The sequence below is a fragment of the Octodon degus genome, unplaced genomic scaffold (assembly GCF_000260255.1).
Source record: "Octodon degus isolate 3935 unplaced genomic scaffold, OctDeg1.0 scaffold00012, whole genome shotgun sequence".
Taxonomy (NCBI): domain Eukaryota; kingdom Metazoa; phylum Chordata; class Mammalia; order Rodentia; family Octodontidae; genus Octodon; species Octodon degus.
Window position 1 is genome coordinate 24,577,295 of NW_004524588.1, and position 6,912 is coordinate 24,584,206.

A 6,912-nucleotide genomic window follows, 5' to 3' on the forward strand; every position below is an offset into this window, starting at 1 on the left:
CTACACAAACTACTATAAGATATTTTAGAGAGGGATCAAAATGACCACAACTCTGTGAATAAGAAAGAAACCACCAAATAGGCAAACAAACACAGGAGAAAAAGAGTTATACAATAGCAGATAAATAACATGTAAAACATATGTCAGTATATCTTAATTATAACCATCAATGTAAATGGACTCAATTCACCAACTAAGGGAAACAGACTGGCAGAGTGGATTAGAAAGCAAAACCCAATAATATGCTGTACAAGCCTCCATCTAACACTTGATTGGTTTATCTTCATATCTTCATAGTTTAGTCCATCTGGTAATTCCAATAGTTCTATGATTTGTGCCTCAGGAACAGAATGATTTTCATGAATCATAAACAATGTTTTGTCCTGGCCTTATGGCTTATTGACTTAGAAGTAATTTATCTGCAAGATTAGAATTTATTGTAGATGCTGCCCATGTCCTTATCAAATTGAATGTGTGGAAATGTGAGAAATCATGTACTAAAATAAGAAGAGGTATTCTATACTATGCATCTTAGTTTTGGAATATGTCTATAAAATAAACATGTGTACATAGTTCTCAATTATGGAATTAGTTTAAAGAAAAAGTCACTTAAATCACATTGCCATTGTTAAATGATAAAATTTCTTCTAATTATAGAGAAGTATGTCAGAAAACTAAGAAACTTTATTGGTAAATATCACTTTTTGTGTTATGTTCTCGATATTTCTTTAAAATAGATATTTAATTGATGGATCTTCATTTGGACTCTGATGTGCTTCATGATTTTGAACTTTTTTCTTTTTTTGTATTAATGTTTAGGTTTGGATTTTGGTTATGAAGCTTTTACTACTTTTAATGTGAAGATATGTGCTCTTGTATCTATTATTCTTTTGTTGTTAACACTGCTGTGGTCTGAAATTTCATACTTCTTGTTATTTGTTAAATCCTAAAACCCTATGAGTAGGTTTCAGACCACTGTTCTTGATCCTTCATTTTGTTTTTTAATTTAGTGAGACTTTTTGATGTGTGTATGTGTGACGCACACAACACACTTTATTGCACTCCACCTCTTCAATTGTATGAAAGTTACAAACATAGTACATTTTTTATTTTATATAAAAATATAAAATAAAATAAGTAACTTGATATTTAAAGGAAAACATACTTACTTTGTATTGGTCACATAAACTGTATACTATCAATAACATAATGGTTAAAAATTATCATGTGAATAGAATAATGGTATTATTTAACATTTTCAGAAGAGGGAAAGCTCTGGTTTTCAAACATACTAAATAAAAATCAAACGTATTAATATACATCATTGTAATATGTTTGTATATAGATCAAAATCTATAATCATTTTATGACTATTACAGTAATGAACAAGTGTCTACAGCATAGCAAAGAAAAAGTTAAAACTAGGTAATTGTTTAATCACATTCAGCTCTGTCACTATTAAGAAACAAAACAAAACAAAATAACAAAATCTCCCTGACCTATAGCTAAATTAAACCACTGAATCTGCATAAAAAAAAGGAAAAAGAAAATAACAGTGGGAATCAATGAAAGGCTGAAGCAGCCAAAGCCAGGGAAGAACTGATTTGCTGTTTTCCGAGCCCAAGATGCCAATTATCACTCCGATGAGGTCATTTCAGTACTGCAGGGAAATTATTTGAAACTGGGTTCTCCACTGCATGTTACTGACGTGCACATTAGTGGACGTGAAAATCAGAGTCAGTGGAAGAGAAAAACAGCATGTTAATTACAAATATTTTCACTGTCAGAATACATCCTAGTCCCCTGCAGAGCAAATTCTATTTTGCTGAACCTCTGCCTATGCATCACATACGAACCTCACTTGTTTCATTTGCCTGCATGTGCTGATTTCAGAAAAAAAAAAATCTGCACTAAGAGATTGTTGTCGCACCTGTTACTGCTTCAGTGTAGGGGCAATAAAGATATTATGTCAAAATGTATTAAAAATATCAGAAGTGAAAAATTTTAAGATTTCTCTCTGCAGTGTAAAAGAATCTGGCTTGCTTATGCCTAAAATTCATTTTGAATTTGAACCACCAAGATGATTTCTAAATACAGAATATTTATTTAGCCTAATTCCAAATTCTGTCCCCTGGGGGAAAGAGAGGCAGAAGTGCTGGACTAAGAATCATGCTTGAAGGGGCAGAACATTACCTGATCACACCTCAAATACATGCGTGTTGGGCTCTGGCCTGCTGAGAGCATCCATTTTGTAATCAGCCAAAAAAATTTATTGGGGCTGGAGAGATGGCTCAGGAGAGTAAGCGCTTCCCTGGCAAGCTCAAGGGCCTGAGTTCAATCCCCAATTCTGCCAAAAACGACAACAACAACAACAAAAAAAAAAAACCCAAAAACAAACAAATAAATGTATTATTGAATTTTACTGATTATATATTCTTATGTTTACTAAATTTATTAAATGTAATCTTTATCACCAAGCTCTAATAAAAACTTATTACAGGACCAGAAAGATAGCTTAGTGGTCTAAAGCACCTGGTTAGGCAAGTGCAGGGACTGCGGCTAAATCCCTGGTACCACATGCCACACCAGTCCTGCCTCAAGAGCGGGCTGAGCAGCTACAAGAAAATAACAGCAACAACAACAAAAACCCACCTTATTAAAGCTCTGTATACTGAATAAACTGAAGTCATTTATTCCTTTAATTCAACAATAGTAATGCAATTTATCATAAGATTTTGCTATTTGTTATGAAACTACAAAGCTTATTAAATGTGTACTATTATTAAAGTTTTAAAATTTAATCCAGGAAAGAAACCTTCCGAGGAGAAAGAAAAGGGTCAGTGTCATAAAATTGTGCAGCATGTGCAAAGTAGACTTACTGGTTACATTTCATAGATAAAGAATTTGAAACTTGTGGAGCTCGAACTACTTACATTCATAAAATGGTCACATAACAACCTAATTTAGGCATCCGGGAGATAGCTCAGCAGCATAAGCACTTGCCTGGCAAGTATATAGTCTGAGTTCAATCATGAGTACAAAAAAAAAGAATCTAAGTCAAAAATTTTCTTGTAAATTCTTTCAATATGTCATTTTGTATAAAAGCACCGGGGGGAAAAGTCTCCAACATGAAATCAAGGAATGGAATTTTTCTTTTCTCTTTTGTTTTGCTGTTTTCGATGGTCATATGGTTCATTTCAGCCTTCAAAGCCAAAGCAGAAGTTTATCAGAATGGTTTCACAGGACATCTAGACAATAAACGCATTCAAAAATGGAAGAAAAAATGAAGGGTACCTCTTGGAGTCTGTCCCTGTCTGTGAGGTCCTAGTCATTTTTTTGTAGATCTCTGTACTGATCTGATTAGGCCATAAACACCTCGTGTGGTGCACACAGGCAGGAGACTTTCTCTCTGAAAAGTTCATCACTTGAAAGTCGTTGCCCAGTGGAGAGTATGAGTATTTCAGTTCCTAAATAAAACTAATTCACAAATAAAGCTAACATTCATAGGTAAAACTAATTCTTTAACACTGGTTTTTCAGGGCATGAAGTTGAAATTCCATGTATTTGGTGAATTTTGCAAAATTCTTTCCAATATCAAATTCTAGTTTCACACAATTGTTGGAAAAGGCACTGTACACAGCTTCCATCTTGCTAATTTATTAAGACTTTGCTTCTGGACCAAAATGTAAGAGTGAAGAATGTACCGCGGGTGGTGAAAGAGAATGCCCTTTGTTTCTGTTGGATGGGGTGTTTGGGATATGTCAGTCAGAGCCTTGAAGTCGAGCTTATCTTTATTGATTTTCTGTCTATATCATGCATTCACTGCCTAAAGTAGTTTACTAAAGGCATCGAATATTATTTCATTATCATCTCTTTAAGTCCACTAACATTTGCTTTATATTATATTATAGGTTCTCCAAAGTTAGGGGCACACGCATTTGCAATTATTGAATTACATTGGTATACTGACTCTTGAAAGTATATGATAATCTGTCATCTCATTTCATAGTTTTAATATAGCCTATTTTATGATAAAACTACCCATACTCTTTGTGGTTTACATGTGCAAATTTAACTTTTTCAGAGTGGTGGCCTCAGTTGCTGAGGAGTGGGGCTCATGGGTTGGTCCTGGAAGCTGGGCCTGAAGCCTGATATGCACACAGAACATGGCTCTGGGTTTCAGGGTGCTGATGGCCATGGCGTTCGGTTTGCTGGTACCCCACTGCTAAGCTGGGCGGTGTGTGCCAAGTTTAGAAGGCTGGGAAGCCACCAGGGAGCCTGGTCAGGCACACTGGTATCCGCAGTCACGGGGGCGCTGGCATCTATAGAGAGTGAAGCATGACTGAATGATGCCTGGAGTTAGAGCACGTGGAGAAAGACCCTGGTTCCAGGGCACAAGGTGGACGCTAGCTTGCCTGGTGTTGAGCTGTGGTCCTGGGCAGCACAACTTTGAAGACAGCTGAGGGGTAGGGCTGCCAGGGGCGTGGAGTTATACCAGCCGTAAGATTTTGACCACGGAGGAGCCTGATGGCAGCTGAGTTGGTGACTGAGACGTGGGCATGGCCGTGGGTGTTGGCTCCAGTACCTAGGATGCAAACTGTGCGCTGTGGTGATGGCTCTGGTGTGCCAAGTGAAGGCTGGCACAATACAGCCACAGAGCCAGTGTCTGCAGTAAGGACACTCGCAGAGTGACTGAAAATCCAACGCAGGGCATGCATGGGGTTGGGAGAGGTGTCGGCTAGGCTCTGGGACAGACACAGCAGTGTCTGATGTATTTATGTGTGCCAGCTCATTAGAACACGTGTGCACTACGTGATGCTTACTTTCCTGTGGGAAGTTGATGCGTGTACCTAGCGCATCCCCGTTCCTTCTATTGCTCATCTCGTATGTGTCCCTCCTTCCCTGGTCCCTTCACTCTTCATTCCCTCCTCCAGAGCACATCCACTCTGCCTCCACACTTCCCGTTGTCTCTCCTCAGTCAGGGCTGTATGTAGCAGAATTTATTTCTCTGGGATTTCCGAGCAAGAATGGCTGCTGGTTCCCTCAGTTGTAAAAGACATTCATGTCCTCTTTAGAGAGATCTAGGGACCACGGCAATTCCTATCATATGGATGGTAACAACACTTTCTTTAATTATTTCTGTTTTGCCGGTAACCCTTTCTGTGATAGATATAGTGGTATTTTTACTTTTTTCGCAACTGAGTTCAAGGATTATATCTCCAAGTCCACAATGCTGTTGATGTTGTTCAATTCTTTATTTTTGTTTTTTATCTTTTGTATTTATGTCCAAATGTTGTGACAGTTTTTCAGTGGCTATAAAGTGCTAAAACTTTTATTTTGTTTTATGTTTTTGGTACAGGGTCTCGGTACACAGCTCACACTCATGGTGATCCTCTTGTTTTCAGCCTCCCCAGCTCTGGGATTACAGGGGTGTGCCACCATGCCTGGACTTGTTCACTGGCTCAGTGTGCTCTGGGGCAGGGCCAGTGTGGCATGCAGGACCAGGGATCAAGCCCTGGACCCCGCACTTGCCAAAGCAGGCACTTAGCCTCCTGAGCTATCTCACTGGCCCTAAGGTGCTAAATCTTATGAGGCCTTGCAAAGAATATGAAGTATAGACTGTCAGATTTACTAATTTTCTTGTTAAATCTTTAAAATTAATAACCAAGCTTCAAATTTTAGTTTTTGTTTCATCAACCAAGAAGAGATTAAATGGACAGAAAGAGTTTGCTCTCATTTATCTACTTACCCCACCACAGCCAATAAGAAAATAAAAATCAATTCCTATTTAGTTGCTGACTTTAAGTTATCTGGGGAAGTAGTCAAAGTGCTTAGCTCTGCCAATGTGTAGTTAAAGCTAGTTATAAAATGGTTATCTGTTCCACAAAGATTTTGTACTGTTTGTTTTTGTTGGCTATGTTGGTAGCAGCACTGCTTGATGATGAAATATTCAGGGGAGAAGAGAGTTTTTGCTGTTATCAACTTCTGCAAGGTGTGTTGGTTAACATAACTGTCATTTCTCAATAAACAAGGCCTATGTTTTGGCAAAAAGCATAGCATGCTTCTTAAAGGTCTCAATGTTGATTTTTTTCAGTAGGTTTAGTCACCTGAAGAAGTGTATGTAAGCATACATATACTGAGTTCATTTTATGATTTCTGAAAAAAAAATTAAACATAAACTAAAAATTAAATAGAACTTGATATTGTTAAAATTAAGCAAAAACTAAAGGCTTATAATACAAGCCTTCCCTTTTCATGTAGTCCTCTATTCAAATGCAGGAAACAGACAGATATCATAAGGATTAAATACAAAATATTCCAGATGGTCAGAATAATTTCCACAACTCACAATTTCCAATTTATACAAACAACATTTCATTAAGCTGAAACTCAAGCAACAAACATTAATTTAATTGATTGAAAGGCCTATGAAACACATGTGCTATCCTTCTTCTATTTTTCTAAATGCACCTGAGGAATCAGTGATACCAGACAGCATCATCAACATGTTTAGTACTGTGTAGTTTTAAAAATGTTTGACATTACTCTTTCCTCCACATATTTTCCTGTGAAAGGCATCCTGTCAGGTCTGGTCAGTACCAGGACTGCTTATGCTGGTCCTCCCTGGGTTGGTGCTCTTTGTTCCCTAAAGATAAGAAAACAATTCAAAATGTTGTAAGACTTCGAAAAATTACTCATTTTGGTACCAGAAATCAAACTCACAGTCAGGCGCTGCTGTCCCTCTGAGCTTTGTCCCTGGCCCTGTAAGTTTACAAATGTTCACAAATTTCAAAATTTAAAAGGTAAAAGAGAATATAAATCAGTTCATAATGTTCTTAGCATTTCTACATATCAACATGACAAAACATCGCATGAATTCAGTTAAATAGATAATTTAATTGAAATTAATTT